Raw genomic sequence first — 21,567 nt, forward strand, 5'->3', positions numbered from 1 at the left:
ATTAAACGAACAGGTTACTCATCGGTTACTCAGTACTTGAGTAGTTTTTTCACAACATACTTTTTACTTTTACTCAAGTAAATATTTGGGTGACTACTCCTTACTTTTACTTGAGTAATACATCTCTAAAGTAACAGTACTCTTACTTGAGTACAATATCTGGCTACTCTACCCACCTCTGCTGAGGAGTATGCAACATTTTTTTAAGAAATCTTTTCTCGCGGCCCAGCCTCACTCAGACTCTGCATTCATTGGCCCCCAGGAAAATTGAGTTTGAAACCCCTGACTTGCTATAAAAGTCATTTTTTGACTTTTATAGCATATTTTTGAAGGAGAATTTTGGTTGGACACCCAATTTTGTCCCACTTTTAGGGCTTGAAAAAGCCAACTTTTGTGGTTGATGTCAGTTTCAAAGGTTCTCCTGGCATGAAAGAGAGGCTCGCCAGGTCAGCCCTCGTGCCTGATTAAGGTGGCAGCGTTAGACTTCATTACCTTCCAGCAGAACAGTGCCATTGATGGCTTGAAATTCCATAATGGGAAGAAAGTGAACTGATGTAATTTAATTCTCCGTGCTACATTTAAAGTCCACCCGTGGTCTCCATCTCGGTCAAACCCAATCAGCCTCCCGTCGTCAGAGCGTGGTAATAAGGAGGTATTAAAGAGTTCTTTCTTTCAAGTCATTTCTCCGCCACACTTCTGCTGTGTTCTGAATGGAACCGTCATCGAGCAGAACACAACCTAAAGTGGAATTTAATCATTTTTAAAAGGTCACAAGTTTACTTTGAGCAGGGGGGAAAAAGCCTTTTTATTTCAAGGCAGAAAGAAAAAAGAAGAAGCCATTACTTGCTCTTTTTCTTGCCCGCGACACTTAGCGGCGAGTAAACGCTGTGTGATCACCTCCCAGCAGCACGCTCCCTACTTAGTTACATACGTTCTTTATAAACAGTAATGGGGGGTATGCTTACATTTGACTCTTTTCTGCAGCAAAATAAGGTAACTAAAATATTGAAAACCAGTTATGACGCTATTCATTCTTTTGCTGAACAATGTTCAAGGTCCTATTTTAGCATTGCAAGTGTGGAAATGTAGAGATGCTGCCTTTCACATTTGAATCTCTATAGTACAGATTCCCTGTATTTGGGAGTTAATACGGGTATTTTCTGATACTTTTGTGTGCGTTTGTATTCATAAATGTAACCTTTTTTTGTATCCTATTTTCTTACCGTCAGGTTCAAACACAGATGACATTTATTAAACAGGCAAGAAGCAAGGAATTAAACAAAGACAGGATTCAATTTAGCTCAATGAGGAGAAACGTCTGGGCTGTACTCTTTGTACAGTCTTCCACCACGCTCTGACAAAATGATTGGACGCCTCCTCTTTGATTTGGATTTTCCCTGATTACATGGCCACAGCTGTTTCTAAAGGGAGAGGGGGTTGGAAACGTCCGTTGCCCTTGGTCACAAAACAGTCCAAAGAAAAGATGCCCGGGTATTTTCTGATACTTTTGTGTGTGTTTGTATTCATAAATGTAACCTTTTTTTGTATCCTATTTTCTTACCGTCAGGTGCAAACACAGATGACATTTATTAAACAGACAAGAAGCAAGGAATTAAAGAGAGACAGGATTCAATTTAGCTCAATGAGGAGGAACGTTTGGGCTGTACTATTTGTACAGTCTTCCACCACGCTCTGACAAAATGATTGGACGCCTCCTCTTTGATTTGGATTTTCCCTGATTACATGGCCACAGCTGTTTCTAAAGGGAGAGGGGGTTGGAAACGTCCGTTGCCCTTGGTCACAAAACAGTCCAAAGAAAAGATGCCCGGGTATTTTCTGATACTTTTGTGTGTGTTTGTATTCATAAATGTAACCTTTTTTTGTATCCTATTTTCTTACCGTCAGGTGCAAACACAGATGACATTTATCAAACAGACAAGAAGCAAGGAATTAAACAGAGACAGGATTCAATTTAGCTCAATGAGGAGAAACGTCTGGGCTGTACTATTTGTACAGTCTTCCACCACGCTCTGACAAAAGGATTGCACGCCTCTTCTTTGATTTGGACTTTCCCTGATTACATGACCACAGCTGTTTCTAAGGGGATAAGGGGTCGTAAACGGCCATTGCCTTTGGTCACAAAACAGTTCAAAGAAAAGATGCCCGGAGTTTGCGTCAGGTCCTGCTTCTTCTCCACTTTGTAGATCTCGGGTCAAGACATATTAGCCCAGCACCGCTTACGGCCAAAAGTCGTCTCTTTTCATCGCATAATTACACAGTAATTTGGACATCTGTGTTGCTGAATCTTTTGCAATTTGTTCAATTAATAATGGAGACGTCAAATAAGAATGCTGATGGGGGAAAGCGGTGTATGCCTGCCTGGTTGCCTGGATTTCGAACTACCTCACCGACAGGCCACAGTACGTCAGACTGAAGGACATCACGTCTGACACTGTGATCAGCAGCACCGGAGCACCGCAGGGAACGGTGCTAGCCCCTCTTCTCTTCACTCTGTACACCGCTGACTTCTGCTACAACTCAGAGCTGTGTCACATCCAGAAGTACGCGGATGACACAGCCATCGTCGGGTGCTTCAGGGACGGCAGAGAGGAGGAGTTTCGGAACCTGGTGAGGGACTTTGTTGTCTGGTGCCACACGAACCTCTTGCAGCTCAATCCGTCAAAGACCAAGGAGCTGGTCATTGACTTTGGGAGGTCGAGTTCACGGTCACAACCTATTGTGATCGAGGGAGTTGAGGTACTGACCGTGGACTCATTCAAGTACCTCGGGGTTTGGGTGGACAATAAGCTGGACTGGACTGTTAACACGGACCACCAGTACAAGAAAGGACAGAGCAGGCTGTACTTCCTCAGGAGACTGCACTCCTTCAACATCTGCAAAAAACTCCTGTGGATGTACCACCAGTCTGTGGTTGCCAGTGTTCTGTTCTACATGGTAGTGTGCTGGGGGGGCAGTACATCTAAGAAGGACAGCTCCAGACTTGAGAAACTGATCGGGCGGGCCGGTTCTACAATTGGAATGAAACTGGACTCACTGGTGACGGTGGCAGAGAAGAGGACTGTTGACAAACTAGTAAGCATCCTGGATGATGCCAGTCATCCTCTGCATAGCGTTATCAGTAGCCAGAGGAGCCTGTTCAGTGCTAGACTGCTTCATCCCAAGTGCAGGACTAATAGACTCAAGAACTCCTTTGTCCCACACGCCATTAGACTGTACAACTCCACTCTGGGACGGGGGACGGGGGGTATTAGGATGACAGGGGATGCAAAACATTAACAGTGCAATACGTTTTCATAACATGGTCATGCCTACTTTGTCTTGTTATATTCTTATTTTAATGTTATATTGTTATTCCCATTGTTTTTATTCTTTTTGTAATATTTCTCTATTTTGTTTCCTTTTAAACCCCCATTATTTACTTTTTACTTTTTTTTTTTTTTAAATTGATCTCAACTCTGTACACTGCTGCTGGAATTTTAATTTTCCTTAAGGAACTCTCCTGAAGGAATCAATAAAGTACTATCTATCTATCTATCTATCCATCTATGTATTGCAGCTGCCTTTAGCACCGAAACACAGCCAGTGTTTCTTTGTTGGGAAGCTTTAACACAGAGCGGTCAAGCGAACATGTTTCTCTACGTCAACCAGCACGTTTTTGGATGGGAAAATTGTGATATTAAGTTGGCTCTTACCGGAGACTTCATTGGATTATGGGACCTCCTCCTGTAGCTGTCAAAAAGGCAACTGCGATCTTGGCTCCTCGGCTTCTCTCAGAGACACTGGCGTTCAACACAGCCATTCGACTTTCAGGTATGACAGTATAATCTCACTGAAATACTATTAACACAATAAGCAGATAAGGGATTTTCCAGAATTATCCTAGTAATTGTGTGTAATTACATCTGAAACGCTCCCACTGCCGCCACCCGGAGCCGTCGCTTTTTTTTTTTATTTGCCTCACTCTAACTTTCCTCATCCACAAATCTTTCATCCTCGCTCAAATTAATGGGGAAATTGTCGCTTTCTCGGTCCGAATAGCTATTGCTGCTGGAGGCTATGATTATTAACAATGTGAGGATGTGAGGAGTCCTACAACCCGTGATGTCACGCGCACATCGTCTGCTACTTGCGGTAAAGGCAAGGCTTTTTTATTAGCGACCAAAAGTTGCGTACTTTATTGTCGATGTTCTCTACTAAATCCTTTCAGCAAACATATGGCAATATCGTGAATTGATCAAGTATGACACATAGAATGGACCTGCTATCCCTGTTTAAATGAGAAAATCTAATTTCAGTAGGCCTTTAACCTTTCATATTAAGGCTTGGCAACTGGAGAAAAGTTTTGATTTGTGCTTACATGGTAAACAACTCAAATGAATGTTTTATCCAGACGCATACATTCGTCCAAATGTGGCAAAGTAGACGCATTGTGGGTTTCCTGGACGTCGTCTACATCGCTAAAAGAAAAATCTAAAGAAGAGAATCCCTCTGCCATCTTCCACTAGTTTTTTTAATATATAAATTGCCCGCTTGAATATTCCCTCGTCTCTTCTCCGACTCTCTCGTCGTCATTTGTGCAACCGCTAAATGTAGTCGGTGACCAAATAATCGGGCGATCTCTAAAACCCACAGTAGATGACCCTCACATTGAAGAATTTAATTAAACGTCAACAGTCCCATGCATAATTATGCAGCCATGTGAAAAAAATATTTTACCATTACACGTGTTATCTTCTGTTAAAGTCAGAATAATAAGCGAATAAGTCGTTGTTTGGCTTATCAGATTCCGTCAATTGTCTTTTCTGTCTCCTGAGGATAAGACACAGCCTGATAATTGATATACATGCCCTTGTTACACAAATGCACATCATCAGGTATGCTTACATATAGGGTTGGGCGATATGGCCTTTTTTTATTATCTTAATATTTTTAGGCCATGTCACGATACACGATATATATCTCGATATTTTGCCTTTGTCAACACGTGGACTTTGGTGTATTCGTTATTCCGAGATGCAAGTAAAGTTGGATCGGACATGGCTTAGAGGTAAATACATGATTTTATTTTAACTCTAACAAAAGGTACAAAACTAAAGGCGCGCACAAAGGCGGAGAACAAACTTGACTAATGAAACAAAAACTAGCACTTGGGAAAAAAACTATGAACATGAAACAAATAAACACTTACAAAAGGTACAAAACCAAAGGCGCACACAAAGGCGGAGAATAATAATAATAATGGATTAAATTTATATCGCGCTTTTCTATTATTAGGTACTCAAAGCCCTCATAGAGAAGTTGGAACCCATCATTCATTCACACCTGGTGGTGGTAAGCTACATCTGTAGCCACAGCTGCCCTGGGGTAGACTGACGGAAGCGTGGCTGCCAGTTTGCCCCTACGGCCCCTCCGACCACTGCCAATCATTCATTCATCATTCATTCACCAGTGTGAGCGGCACCGGGGACAAGGGTGAAGTGTCCTGCCCAAGGACACAACGGCAGCGATTTGGATGTCAATAGGTGGGAAGCGAACCTGCAACCCTCAGGTTTCTGGCACGGCCGCTCTACCCACTACGCCATGCCGCCCCAAGAACAAACTTGACTAATGAAACGAAAACTAGCACTTGGTCAAAAAACTATGAACATGAAACATATAAACACTCACCGTGACCAGAATACACAAAACTCGCATGGCGAGAAACGAGCAGCAAGAAAACTATGGCAGCATGACAATGGCATGAGTAGTAAGGATATCAGATAGCATGGGTGTAAAGGAGGTAATGTTGCCAGCCCGACTGCCTGGCAACTTCAAGCTTAAATAATACCGACCTGATTAGTGCAAAACGTGAGACAGGTGAAACTAATGAGTAGTCAAAACAAGCAAGAGTGCACAACCAGGAACTAAAAAGAGTCCAAAAAACCAACAGCACATGGCCAAACAAAAACATGATCAAACAGACATGACAGCCTTAGCCTTGAATGAACACTTGATGCATATAATCACAGCAGTATGATGATTCTATGTGTCTACATTAAATCATTACTCTTCATACTACATTAATACACTTTCATGCAGAGAGAGAAATAACAACTAAGTCAATTGACCAAAACTCTATTTATTAAACAGTTCTTAAGCAGTGGCACAAACATTCATGTACATTCCAAAACAGAAAGTGCAAGATTGTCAGAGACATTTTAAAACAAGCTATTATTGCACTTTTGGTACAGAAGGCCACTACAATAATTTAAAACAAATAAAGTGGACTTTTGTGTATGATGTCACACAAGATATTTCAATAAATGTCAAATAAAAATGAGCTGCATAATAGAAAATCAAATAATGTTCGTCCTTCGCTATGTGGTAGGTTACTGCGGAAAATTATCGCCTTTTGTTATTTACTATTATTTTCATACAGTGTTTGTCTGGAAATGTTTGCCTCTGCATTTTGGTGGTGTGGGTGTGTGGCACCGAAACGGAGATGTTGACATACGGAGTAGGCATTCTTCATTCTCTAGCACAGGGGTCGGGAACCTTTTTGGCTAAGAGAGCCAAAAAGCCAAATATTTTAAAATATATTTCCGCAAGAGCCATATAATATTTTTTTTAACACTGAACACAACTAAACACGTGCATTTTTAAGTAATACTAACATTTCTAGAGTATGATAAGTATCTTATTCTTTGTAATAACATTGTTATTCTGAAGCTAACTGTGGAGGGGGCGTGGCCTGCGGGCCTGCAGCGACAGGTGCGTAGAAGGCCCACCCGGGCCTTGTTGTCTAATCACCTGTCGCTCTGTTATAGAGGAAATATACCCCCAGGGATTCCCGAGAGGGGGGGCGGAAGAGAATCGCACTGGACGGATCAAAGGTTGACGACACATGGCAATGGTAACACGACGACGACTATGGAATGCATATGTGGGAAGGTATGCAAGAACCGACATGGCCTGCGGATCCACCAGGCCAGGATGAAGTGTATGCAGAAGTTGGTAGAATCACAGCGCACAGGAACTACGCCTGGTGAGACGCAGGAGGAGCCAGGCCCGGAGTCACCCCACAGTGCCCGGAGCCTCCAGGTGATGCAACAACCAGAAGCACACAGGACATCAGAACATCGTCGGGTAAAGTGGCCCCAAGCTAGCAAGGAGAAAGAGTGGCTCCAGTTTGATTAAGATGCTGATACCATCTTGGAAACAACAGCCAAAGGGGACGCTGATCGACGCCTCAAGACGATGACCACGATCATCATCAGCCTCGCTGCAGAGAGGTTTGGACTTGAGGAGAAGCGGGCAGCGAAGCCCCCCTACATCATGAACAATAGAGCGAGTAAAATCCATCAGCTCAGGCAGGAACTGAAGTGTTTAAGGCAGCAGTTCAAGGTTGCACGTGAAGAGGATAGGGGGCCTCTTGCGGAACTACGTTGTATAATCCGCAAGAAGCTAATAACCTTGAGGAGAGCGGAGTGGCATAGGAGGAGGAGGAAGGAAAGGTCCAGGAGGAGAGCTGCCTTTCTGGCGAATCCCTTTGGAGTCACAAAACAGCTGCTAGGACAGAAGCGATGCGGTAGACTGGCCTGCTCCAAAGCTGAGGTCGACCACCACCTCAAGCAAATTTACAGCGATGAATGCAGAGGACAAGACCTAGGCCCCTGCAGGTCCTTGATTAATCCACCAACACCAACGCTTGACTTCAATGGGAAAGAGCCCGGCTGGAAGGAGATCCAGGAGATGGTCCGCAGGGCAAGGACGAGCTCTGCTCCAGGGCCCAGTGGAGTACCTTATAAGGTCTATAAGAACTGTCCAAGACTACTCCACAGACTCTGGAGAATCCTGAAAGTGATCTGGAGGAGGGGCAAGGTAGCAGACCAGTGGAGACAGGCAGAGGGTGTGTGGATCCCAAAGGAGGGGAAGTCTCAGAACATCAATCAGTTCCGAACCATCTCGTTGCTGAGTGTTGAAGGGAAGATCTTCTTCAGCCTCATGGCCAGGCGACTGACAGACTACCTCCTGAAGAACTCCCACATTGATACATCAGTCCAGAAATGAGGGATCCCAGAGGTATCTGGATGTCTGGAGCACACAGGCGTGGTCACTCAGCTCATCAGGGAAGCCAGGGAGAATAAGGGGGACCTGGCTGTTCTGTGGCTGGACCTCGAAAATGCCTATGGATCCATACCCCACAAGCTGGTCGAAGAGGCACTGAATCGGCATCACATTCCAAAGAAGTTCAGAGACCTCATTCTGGACTACTATGCCAACTTCCATCTAAGAGTCTCCTCCGGAAAAACAACCTCCGACTGGCACAGGCTTGAAAAGGGGATCATCACTGGCTGTACGATCACAGTCATCCTCTTTGCGCTCGCCATGAACATGCTGGTGAAGTCTGCGGAAGTTCAGTGCAGAGGTCCCCTCTCCAGGTCTGGAGTCCGGCAGCCACCCATCCGAGCCTTCATGGGCGACCTGACAGTGACCACTACATCCGTCCCAGGTTGCAGGTGGATCTTGAATGGCCTTCAGGAGGTGATTTCCTGGGCTCGCATGAACTTCAAGCCGGCCAAGTCGAGGGCCCTAGTGCTAAAGAAAGGAAAGGTTACTGGCAAGTTCTGCTTCTCACTTGGCACCACCAAAATACCATCACTCACCGAGGAACCTGTGAAGAGCTTGGGAAAGGTGTTTAATTGCAGCCTGAGAGACGCAGCCTCCACAAGATCGACCAACCAAGACCTGGAGACCTGGCTGACCGTGGTGGATAAGTCTGGCCTTCCTGGCAAGTTCAAGGCCTGGATTTACCAGCACGGGATTCTCCCTCGGATCCTCTGGCCCCTCATGGTGTACGAAGTCCCCATTTCAACGGTGGAAGGCTTTGAGATGAGGGTCAGTAGGTTCCTGCGCAGGTGGCTAGGACTACCGCGAAGCCTGAGCAGCATTGCTCTATACGGGCAGAACAACAAACTGAAGCTCCCCATCAGCAGCCTGAGCGAGGAGTTCATGGTGACACGGTCCAGGGAGCTCCTACAGTATCGGGAGTCCAGTGACCCAAAGGTTGCACAGGCTGGGATTGAAGTCAGGACGGGGCGGAAGTGGAGAGCTGTCGAGGCTGTGGATGTTGCAGAGGCAAGGCTGCGGCAAAAGGTTTTGGTGGGAACAGTGGCGCAGGGGAGATCTGGCTTAGGTAGCAGAAGAACACCTCGCTATGATAAGGCGCAGGAGAAAGAGAAGAGGTCACTGATCCTCGAGGAAGTGCGAGCAGGAGTTGAGGAAAGGCGAGCCTGCCAGATGGCGGGAATCCGGCAACAGGGCGCCTGGACGAGATGGGAACTAGCATCAGAGCGTAAGGTCACATGGACCGAGCTCTGGAAAGCCGAACCCCATCGAATAAAGTTCTTGATCCAGGCGGTCTACGATGTGCTGCCAAGTCCATCCAACCTCTTCTCCTGGGGAAAGGTGGAGACACCAGGGTGCCCCCTCTGCCAGAGGAGAGGAACCTTAGAGCACATCCTAAGCTGTTGTCCAAAAGCCCTGGGTGGTACCGCTGGCGACATGACCAGGTCCTGAAGGCCATAGCTGATGCCATCTGCAGGGGAGTCAGTCACAGCAAGAGCCTCCGCCCAGTGAAGAGTACTGCTTTCATCAGAGCTGGGGAGAAGTCAACACCGGCTGCCCAGAACACCTCGTCTGGTCTGTTGGCAACAGGATGCGACTGGGAGCTGTCAGTTGATCTGGGAAAGCAGTTGAAGTTCCCTGACGTGGTTGCTAAAACAACACTAAGGCCAGATATTGTGCTCACCTCAGTGACCTCCAAGCAGGTAATCCTCTTGGAGCTCACAGTGCCTTGGGAGGACCGTATGGAGGAGGCCAATGAGAGGAAGAGCGCAAAGTACTCTCAGCTTGTGGAGGAGTGTCGGAGCAATGGGTGGCGAGCGATGTGCCGGCCTGTTGAAGTGGGATGCCGAGGGTCTGTGGGCAAATCTCTCTGCAGGGCCTACAGAAATCTTGGCATCACAGGGGCCAGCCAGCAAAGGGCCATGAAGTTAGTCACAGATGCAGCAGAAGTGGCATCAAGGTGGCTGTGGATCAGGAGGGGAGAGGCGTGGCATGTAGGGCAGTAGCGCTACCTGGGGCCTGATCAACCCTGGCTGGGTCGCCTAGGGGAGGGGGTCTGATTGTTGAAAGACCCGAAACCCCCTGTGATCTTAGGTTAAATCACTGAGGATGTGTCCAGTTGCACCATTGGTGTATTTAAAAAGAAGCACCAGCCAGGAGGAGAGACTGGGTTGGGGCTGGAAATACTATTGCTGGAAAGCAACTGAGAGACTTATTGAAAAATAAAACAATATTGTAACCCTGAAACAAGCTCTCATGTGGGTGCTTGGGGGTCTGAAGAACCCCAAGGAGGGCAAGCCCCACACTAACCAATAATAAATAAATAACTTCTTACCATTAACGCAACTTCTTGAACAGGTGCGGTAGAAAACGGATGGATGGATTAAAAATGCATGAGTTTTTTTTTAATGTTTTGAACATTATTTTTAACACTGTGGTTACAAGTGGAATTATTCATTACTTATCGTGTTATGCAACGTCAACTCAGATTTACTAGAGAGCCAGATGCAGTCATCCAAAGAGCCACATCTGGCTCTAGAGCCATAGGTTCCCTACCCCTGCTCTAGCAGGTGACTTTTGAAATGATGCTACATATTAGCAGTAATGCTATTTTTTTGTGGCAACGCTTTTGCCCCACACTTGACAAATTACGGTTGTCTGTTCGACATATTCCCGCTTGAAGCCAAACCACCGCCAGACGATGGACCCCCTGCTGTTATGCTTGGGAATTAATTATTCCTTTATTTGTTACCAGATTGGCACCTTCTTTCTCTCGTATTACCACTCGCAACACAGCTAACCTTACCCATTTTTCTACCTCTCTGCTCCGCAAGGGCGTATACGTATGTGACGTATGTAAGAAGGTGCGCGTGGGAAGAGGCTATAGTGTAAAGCCCGCAGCTAAAAGCAACTGCGTGATAATGTTTACTCGAATATTACGATATTGTCATTTTCTATATCGCACAGAGACAAACCCGCGATAAATCGAGTATATCGATACATCGCCCAGCCCTAATAAGTAGTGTTATAAACTTTGTTCTTATGGCCATAGAGATGTAACGGTAAACGGTATAATGAAATTCCAGACGATTAATAATACCGCTTAAATTTTTAACAATGGAAAATACGTCATTTGTGAATGCATTTTAGGCGACACTGCTCATTTCCTGGGAACTGTTGCGCCGCATGCACGCCATGCTTTGAGAAAACATGGGGGAAAGCAATGACACAGACTTTTCTCCGGAGATGATCATTTTTTCATTTTTTCCCCTCACTTCACTTCCGTAGCGTTGACTCACGAGGTGCGTTATTAGATGGAGACAGGTGTGGACAATATTGTAGACACACATTTTTTCCCACACAAAGTACACAGCGGAGGAGAAAAATATTTGATGTACTTTCATTTTCTCAACACAGTGTCCTCTAAGCTGCTGTGACTGAGATTTAATGAGGTGAGGAAACATGCAGCAGGCGATAAAAGTCTTTAGTTTGTTTACTGGTATGGTCACTCGTCCTTTAATTAACTGCTAACTCTTGTCAGTGTTCCAATAACATCAATATTAGCTGAAATGTTTTGTCATCTCACGCTGAGGTACGAAGATTGTGTATTATATGAAAGAGGTATCACTCCTGTTTTTTTTTTGATATCAAAAAGTAAACACCATATTTGTAAAATTACTTGTGTTTTTCACGTCACAAAGCTGTTACTTAAAAAAAAGACATGCGACATAGCATGTTAAAGTTTTATGGTGTATAGTAGAGATGCGTGGATAGGCAATTATATCATCCGCAACTGCATCACCAAAGTCGTGGGGGTGGGTGGCGGGGTTTGCTGCTAGCGGGGTGTATACAATAGTCAGACAGTGTCACGGATGCAAAGGATTCTGGGTATTTGTTGTGTTGCGTTTATGTTGTGTTACTGGGAGGATGTTCTCCCGAAATGTGTTTGTCATTCTTGTTTGGTGTGGCTTCACAGCGTGGCGCATATTACTAAGAGTGTTAAAATTGTTTAAATCACAACCATTAGTGTGCTCTGTGTCACCCAGGATGCCTTGCAGTCGTGTGCGTGTATCTGCGGAAGCCACACACAACGTGTTGCTGGACTGACAAGCAGATCGTACATGCTGTAGAAGGCGACAAAGCCAATGACTTCATAGCACGCTCTAATACTTATTAACTGGGTGACTGCCGGCAGACATTCTAGAGAATGTCTGCATCTCCTATTGTCTTCTTCGCTTTGTGACACAGGTCCTAAATGGCTCTTTGAATGGTAAAGGATACCGATCACAGAACCATGTATATCAAATATTTCCGAATGGTTCAACCGCCATCCGCTCGAATCTAATTAAAATCTATTTTTTCATCATTTCACCCGCCCGACCCGCGGTTTATCCGCGGACTCCGCGGATGAGACCGCAAACCGCGCATCTCTAGTGTATAGTTAAATGTGATTGTGAATGTTGTCTGTCTATCTGTGTTGGCCCTGTGATGAGTTGGCGACTTGTCCAGGGTGTAGTCTGCCTTCCGCCCGATTGTAGCTGAGATAGGCGCCAGCGCTCCCCGCCACCCCAAAAGGGAATAAGCGGTAGAAAATGGATATATGGGTGTATAGTTAATTGCTAAACGACAATTTCCTCTCAAACTCTTATTGGACTTTTACTGATACAGCATCTACAAGTACATACATTTAGTGCATGTAAATGTACATAACTTTAAAAAAATACTTCTCTCTATAAAAGTTTTTAATAGAGATAAAGACATGTATTGAAAAAAAGATGGCATATTCTTACTATTAATGAACAAAATCACAAATATTTGTCTTGAATCACGGTTCAAATAACTTTGATTATTTCCCTCACCTCTAATTACCATGGTAAGAATTGTTTTCTAATTTTAAATTGCTGTCTTCCATACTATTTAAGGGTATATAATTAATAGGAAACATTTAACGTTTACATAATGTACTGTATATGTTTGCATACAGTTCAGGGAGGCAGGTGCTGTACATAATCACACTTGCGCCCTTACGCCCTTACTCCTGTTTACTAATAAACAGTGGGGCAAAAAAGTATTTAGTCAGCCACCGATTGTGCAAGTTCTCCCACATAAAATGATGACAGAGATCTGTAATTTTCATCATAGGTACACTTCAACTGTGAGAGTCAGAATGTGAAAAAAAAAATCCAGGAATTCACATTGTAGGAATTTTAAAGAATGTATTTGTAAATTATGGTCACTTCAAACAAGGAAGATCTCTGGCTTTCACAGACCTGTAACAACTTCTTTAAGAAGCTCTTCTGTCCTCCACTCGTTACCTGTATTAATGGAACCTGTTTGAACTCGTTATGTGTATAAAAGACACCTGTCCGAAGCTTCAAAGAGTCAAACTCCAAATTCCACTATGGCCAAGACCAAAGAGCTGTCGAAGGACACCAGGAAAATAATTGTAGACCTGCACCAGACTGGGAAGAGTGAATCTACAATAGGCAAGCTGCTTGGTGTGAAAAAATCATCCGTGGGAGCAATTATACAAGACCACTGATAATCTCCCTCGATCTGGGGCTCCAGGCAAAATCTCATCCCGTGGGGTCAAAATGATCATGAGAACGGTGAGCAAAAATCCCATAACCACACGAGGGGACCTGGTGAATGACCTGCAGAGAGCTGGGACCAAAGTATCAAAAATGTTACCATCAGTAACACTACGCCGACAGGGAATCAAATCCTGCAGTGCCAGACGTGTCCCCCTGCTTAAGCCAGTGCATGTCCAGGCCCGTCTGAAGTTTGCCAGAGAGCACATGGGAGAATGTCATGTGGTCAGATGAAACCAAAACCGAACTTTTTGGTATAAACTCAACTCATGGTGTTTGGAGGAAGAAGAATACTGAGTTGCATCCCAAGAACACCACACCTACTGTGAAGCATGGAGGTGGAAACATCATGCTTTGGGGCTGTTTTTTTGCTAAGAGGACAGGACGATTGATCCGTGTTAAGGAAAGAATGAATGGGGCCATGTATCGTGAGATTTTGAGCCAAAACTTTTTTCCATCAGTGAGAGCTTTGAATGGTTGACCAAATACTTATTTTCCACCATGATTTACAGATAAATTCTTTAAAATTCCTACAATGTGAATTCCTGGATTTTTTTTTTCACATTCTGTCTCTCACAGTTGAAGTGTACCAATGATTAGAATTACAGACCTGTCATCATTTTAAGTGGGAGAACTTGCACAATCGGTGGCTGACTAAATACTTTTTTGCCCCACTGTAACTGTCATGGATGTTTTGGTTTTGTGGGTGTTTCTTTATGTTTAATGTTCAGTTACTGTCCTGCGCTCTTAATTTCTAGTTTCCACTTCCTGTTACTTTGGTTACGCAGACCCTTACTTTGTCTGCCGGCACCTGTCCTTATGGTGCGTTTCATTTGTACTGAGAAGTCGGAATTTCAACTGGAACGCTTCTTGAGTATTCTCACCATCCCCGGAGATCGTTTTAAATATGGCTGCTCTGGATGTAAACCCGCTTTTATAATACCCGTTCCCAGAACTTCTGATTAGTTTTTGTCACGGCAAATCCGTCATATACAATGTACTGTTGTACGTTTATATATGGTAACGTCACTGCAGCGTAACCTCCATTTATTTAATGTGGTATACACGCTATACGTCGCAAGCAATATCATTCGTGTTCCTCTTCATACACTGGTTGCAAACTGAGTGCATATTTTTCAATAAGTTGTTTATATTCAGACAAGTTAAGTGCAAAAATAGCTTTTGTGGATTTGACCATCTTGATTTCTGACATTGTATCCGGAGCCCTCACAGGTCTCTGGCACTCATCGAGGGTGGACGCTTCCCTTCCCTCTCCCTTATCACTCCTGCTTACTTCTTTTATCTTGTCTTGTCTTAAAGGCCTACTGATATTAGATTTTCTTATTTAAACGGGGATAGCAGGTCCATTCTATGTGTCATACTTGATCATTTCGCGATATTGCCATATTTTTGCTGAAAGGATTTAGTAGAGAACATCGACGATAAAGTTTGGAACCTTTGTCGCTAATAAAAAAGCCTTGCCTGTACCGGAAGTGGCAGACGATATGCGCGTGACGTCACGGGTTGTAGGGCTCCTTACATCCTCATATTGTTTATAATCATAGCCACCAGCAGCAAGAGTGATTCGGATCGAGAAAGCAATGATTTCCCCATTAATTTGGGCGAGGATGAAAGATTCGTGGATGAGGCAAGTTAGAGTGAAGCACTAAACAAAAAAAAGAAAAGTCGACGGCTCCAGGCGACGGCAGTGCAGTGGGAGCCAGTGTTAATTTTGACAGCAAAATTTGATTTAGTTTTAGTCATAGTCTTTTGACTAAAATGTAATTTAGTTTTAGTCACAATTTAGTTATTTAAATTGTTTTAGTTTTAGTCTAGTTTTAGTTGACGAAATATCGTAAGATTATAGTCGACGAAAACTACAGTAGATTTAGTGGACTAAAGGGTAATATGTAAACTTTCCCTTCAATTTCTGAAAGTCAAAGCAAAACAGCGGAAAAATCACTGATACAAGTCGTATTTTGATGAAAATCATGTCTCAAATGTAGTATTTCACGAGTAAGCCGTGTAATAAACGGGATAACGTCGAGTGACTTGTATGTTGTGGAAAATGCTTACCTGTGTGTGGATTTCGGGGTGATTCGACTGTAAATGTCGCTTCAAGTTTGTTGTGTTTTTCCCCGTAATCCTCGCCCTGCAAATCTTACACTGCGTTTTGTTATCTTTGACCTCAAATATAAAATTTCATATGTCCTCTCTCCTCTTCCTCCCCGGCGTTGACATGTTGTCTTCTGCAGCGCATTCCCGGGTCAGTCTCGAACGCAAACTACGTTTACGTAACTTCCTTACCACATCGCTCTGATTGGTTCTCTTCCCAACTCCTCCTGCCTCTTCCTAACGAAATGAGTTCCGATTGGATCTCGTCTATGGCAGACATTTCCGTCTCGTTTTTATTCGTTGACGAATATGTCAATACACCTCGTCATCGTCTTAGTCAACGTAAATTATTTTTTTGTTAGATATTTTCTCGTTTTAGTCAGGAAAAAAAGGTCGTTGACGATAACTATGACGAAAATTTTTCGTTAACAAATTTAACAGTGTTGGGAGCGATTCAGATGTTATTAGACACATTTACTAGGATAAATCTGGAAAATCCCTTATCTGCTTATTGTGTTAATATTGTTTTAGTGAGATTATAAAGTCATACCTGAAAGTCGGAGGGCTGTGGTGACCGCCAGTGTCTCCGAGAGAAGCCAATGGAGGAGCCAAGATCACAGCCACCTTTTTGACAGCTGCAGGAAGAGGTCACATAATTCGCTCAAGTCTCCAGTAATTTTCCCGTCCAAAAACTTGCTGGTTGACGTGGTGGAGAAACATGTTCGCTTGACCGCTCTGTGTTAAAGCTTCACAACAAATAAAGAAACACCGGCTGTGTTTGTTTTGCTAAAGGCAGCTGCAATCCACCGCTTTCCACCAACAGCATTCTTCTTTGACGTCTCCATTATTAATTGAACAAATTCCAAAAGATTCAGCAACACAGATGTCCAAAATACTGTGTAATTATGCGATGAAAAGAGACGACTTTTAGCCGTGAGTGGTGCTGGGCTGAAATGTCCGCTCCAACCAATAACGTCACAAGCACGCGTCAACATAAGCGTCATCATTCCGCGACGTTTTTAAAAGGATACTTCGCGGGAAATTTCAAATTGCAATTTAGTAAACTAAACCGGCCGTATTGGCATGTGTTGCAATGTTAAGATTTCATCATTGATATCTAAACTATCAGACTGCGAGGTCGGTAGTAGTGGCTTTCAGTAGGCTTTTAAATTTATTGTTGCCTCTTTGCACCGATCTCCAAATCTGAACAATGGAAGTAATTAACTGGCCTCTCAACGAAATTGACAAGATTTGGGGTTTGGGAGAACCTGCCTGTCTTGACGGAGCGGTTGTTGCTTGACACACGGTGGACTGTTGGGAGAAGAAGGAGTGTCGCGTGCCTGGCGACCCTTTCAGTCGAGGGTGTGAAGATATCCACCTATTCGGAATTATGACAAGAGGACATCTGCTGATTGGAGTAAGCGTTGCTCTTGTTTGTCCACAAATTGGAAGTTGCTGGCAGCCTTCAAAGTACTGCGGTGTAGACTAATGGAGATCCCTAATAAACTGAAACTAAACTAAAAACTAAACCCCAAAGCTTCCACAAATGATTGGAGGATGCAGGCAGAACTGCGGACAATTGTGTGATTTGCATAACATCGAACCGTCTGCCCTGCAGGATCAATTTGAGGAACAGTAATAGACAATTACGAGTGAAAAGCACGTTTCATTTTCGCCCGCAAACAAATCATTCTTACTTGGGTTTTTTCCCTGGCTTCAAGACTCTCCCGAAGGACAGTGCGGCGAAGACACAAACTCCCTTCTTGTCTCTCATGGACACACCTGTTGTTGTTGACTTTGAAGTGACTGGCGTCTGCAAGAACACCAAGGTCGCCAAACGGAGACACGAGACACACAAATCTATCCACAAAAAAATACTTATTCGATGCTTGAATCCCTTAGGAATGACAGGCGGCTGGGCAGCGCTTAGATAGCAGCAGCCTGGCTCCGTAACCCCCACTCCCTCCTCTCTTTCGCAAGTCTCGAGTTCTATGTTGTAATATGTATATGTGCTTTGCCTTGGAATTTTTTTTCCACTGCAAACGAGGCCCCCTTAGGACCCCAGTTTTTACTCATCTACCTTTTCCTCATCTTTTACGGGGCCCCTTGTGGCATTTAGATGTTCTTGTCCAATGACAATAATCAATCAATCAATCTTTACTTATATAGCCCTAAATCACTAGTGTCTCAAAGGGCTGCACAAACCACAACACAAACCACGACGACATCCTCGGTAGGCCCACATAAGGGCAAGGAAAACCCACACCCAGTGGGACGTCGGTGACGATGACTATGAGGACCTTGGCGAGGACCACATATGTGGGCAAACCCCCCACCCCCTCTAGGGGACCGAAAGAAATGGATGTCGAGCAAGTCTAATATGAAACTGTGAAAGTTCAATCCATAGTGGATCCAACACAGCCGCAAGATTCCAGTCCAAAGCAGATCCAACACAGCAGCGAGAGTCCCGTCCACAGCGGAGCCAGCAGGAAACCATCCCAAGCGGAGGCGGATCAGCAGCGCAGAGATGACCCAGGCGATACACAGGCGAGCGGTCCATCCTGGGTCCCTACTCTGGACGAGCGGTCCATCCTGGGTCCCGACTCTGGACAGCCAGTACTTCATCCATGGCCATCGGACCGGACCCCCTCCACAAGGGAGTGTAGGACATAGGGGAAAAAGAAAAGAAACGGCAGATCAACTGGTCTAAAAAGGGAGTCTATTTAAAGGCTAGAGTGTACAAATGAGTTTTAAGGTGAGACTTAAATGCTTCTACTGAGGTGGCATCTCGAACTGTTACCGGGAGGGCATTCCAGAGTACTGGAGCCCGAATGGAAAACGCTCTATGGCCCGCTGACTTTTTTGGGGCTTTGGGAATCACTAATAAGCCGGAGTCCTTTGAATGCAGATTTCTTGCCGGGACATATGGTACAATACAATCGGCAAGATAGGCTGGAGCTAGACCGTGTAGTATTTTATACGTAAGTAGTAAAACCTTAAAGTCACATCTTAAGTGCACAGGAAGCCAGTGCAGGTGAGCCAGTACAGGCGTAATATGATCAAAATTTTTTGTTCTTGTCAAAAGTCTAGCAGCCGCATTTTGTACCAACTCTAATCTTTTAATGCTAGACAATAAAGACAATAAAGATCCATCCATCCATCCATACCCAGCTCCGATTTCCAACATCCGAGATAATAGGACGCAGCATTAGTTTGCAGTTTAGTCCATTTAAGTTCAGTTGTTGTTGCTGGTTAGGACTGGGATATTGATTTTTGAATGTTGATGCTACTTCTGAGAGGTAAACTGTTTTTGCGGACTGCATTTTGTTGAAGTTTACATTGGTTTGTCTCATGTTGGCCTAAGTTCCCCTGTGTTCGCGTGCACTTAAAGCTGCACTAGTCTTTTCTTATATTAAAGTCATTTTAACGTGTTTTCCGTACCCTAAGGCGTACCGGATTTCAAGGCACACTGCCGATGAGCGGGTCTAGTCAGGTTTATTTTCATACAAAAGACGCACCGGATTATAGAGCGCATTAAAGAGGTCATATTATTATTTGTTTTTTCTGAATGTAAAACACTTCCTTGTGGTCTACATAACATATAATGGTGGTTCTTTAGACAGAATATTGCATTGATTATGTTTTACAGATCTTCTCCAAGCCGCTTTCTGACAGTCGCTTCAGGATGCGCCATTCTGTGGGCTGTCTTATTAACGTGGCTCACCTTCGGCAGCGTCTTTTCTCCGTCACCTTTTGTTGTAGCGGTGTAGCGTGCAAGGACGGGAGTGGAAGACGTGTCAAAAGATGGCGCTAACTGTTTTAATGACATTCAAACTTTACTTCAATCAATAACGGAGCAGCTTCTCCTCATCCATGGCTCAAAGGTGCAATAATAACGCCGGAAATGTGTCCCGTGAAAAACCGTTCAACCGGAACTCTCTAATAATTAAAGTTCCTTGGGTGAAAAATGTATACTAACTACACCGGTATGTTTTTGGGATTTCATTGCGAGTTTGCTGACAGATACAAGTAAGAATTTTACACTACTTAATATTACAAAGGGGAGGATGAATGTCCCATAACAAGAAGATAGAGAAAAAGAAGACGCTTATTTTCAGGACTTATGCAGATCCAAAATACATATCAGCAGGTACCACAAGATAGGAAAAGTTGGTTTTGCACAATATTGTGAATTAAAACCACTTGCAGAACATGTCTTACGTTATACACACACCATAATAACACCCGTATGTTGACGCACAGTACAATCCATCAAGCTGTGCGGCTTCATAGTTTACCAAAGTCATACCAAAACGTTTTGATATTTTTTGGCGCGCCGTGTGTAATGTTCTATTTTTTCAAAGGAACATATACAATTTTGGTGTTGTTAACTTGAGTCATATTGCAGCCTACACTATCTCTTATGTGTGACTGCCATCTACTGTTCACACTTATAATATCACCTTGTACCAAATAAAATGCCTTCAAGCTTAGTAAGCACAAACAAAATACTTCTGTACATTAGGCGCACCGGGTTAAAAGGGGCACTGTCGAGTTTTAAGTAAATGAAAGGATTTTAAATACGCCTTATAGTCCGAAAAATACGGAACTTGCACTCTGTCTCCTGCTGCCCTTTGCATATTGGGATCACGACAACTAGGTCCCAATACCGTCGTATCCGCTTAACATGCAAGGTTGTCATTTCTCTAACTACCGCAAAGCCGGACTCAAAATGGCTCCCAATCTGCATTCAGTGGCCACCCAAAAAGTGTTCACTATGATTGTATTTACAAACCACATTTCCATATGAGTTGGGAAAGTGTGTTAGATGTAAATATAAACAGAATACAATGATTTGCAAGTCATTTTCAACCCATATTCAGTTGAATATGCTACAAAGACAACATATTTGATGTTAAAACTGATATACTTTTTTTTTTTTTGTGCAAATAATCATTAACTTTAGAATTGGATACCAGCAACACTTGACAAAGAAGTTGGGAAAGGTGGCAATAAATACTGATAAAGTGATGGAATGCTCATCAAACACCTATTTGGAACATCCCACGGGTGTGCAGGCTAATTGGGAACAGGTGGGTGCCATGATTGGGTATAAAAGCAGCTTCCATGAAATGCTAAGTAATTCACAAACAAGGATGGGGCGAGGGTCACCAATTTGTAAGCAAATTGTCAAAAAGTTTGAGAACAACATTTCTCAACGAGCTTTCGCAAGGACTTTAGGGATTTTACTATCTACGGTCCATAAAATTATTGAAAGGTTCAGAGAATCTGGATAAAACACTGCACATAAGCGATGATATTACGGACCTTTGATCCCCCAGGCAGTACTGCATCAAAAACCGACATCAGTGTGTAAAGAATATCACCACATGGGCCCAGGAACACTTCAGAAAACCACTGTCAGTAACTACAGTTGGTCGCTACATCCTGTAAGTGCAAGTTAAAACTCTACTATGCAAAGCAAATGCCATTTATCAACAACACAGAGGAACGCGTTCGGCTTCGCTGGGCCCGAGCTCATCTAAGATGCACTGATGCAAAGTGGAAAAGTGTTCTGTGGTCTGACGAGTCCACATTTCAAATTATATTTGGAAACTGCGGACGTGGTGTCCACCGGAACAAAGAGGAAAATAACCATCCAGATTGTTATAAGCGCAAAGTTAAAAAGCCAGCATCTGTGATGGTATGGGGGTGTATTAGTGCCCAAAGCATG

At 43.9% G+C, this 21,567-nt stretch overlaps 1 pseudogene; it reads left to right on the top strand.

Moving 5' to 3' along the window:
* Positions 1-7,183: 7,183 nt before the first annotated feature.
* The window catches only part of LOC133557152 (uncharacterized), a 47,745-nt pseudogene continuing 33,361 nt past the window's right edge, over positions 7,184-21,567 (top strand).

Source organism: Nerophis ophidion, linkage group LG08, assembly GCF_033978795.1.
Source record: "Nerophis ophidion isolate RoL-2023_Sa linkage group LG08, RoL_Noph_v1.0, whole genome shotgun sequence".
NCBI classification, from domain to species: Eukaryota; Metazoa; Chordata; class Actinopteri; order Syngnathiformes; family Syngnathidae; genus Nerophis; species Nerophis ophidion.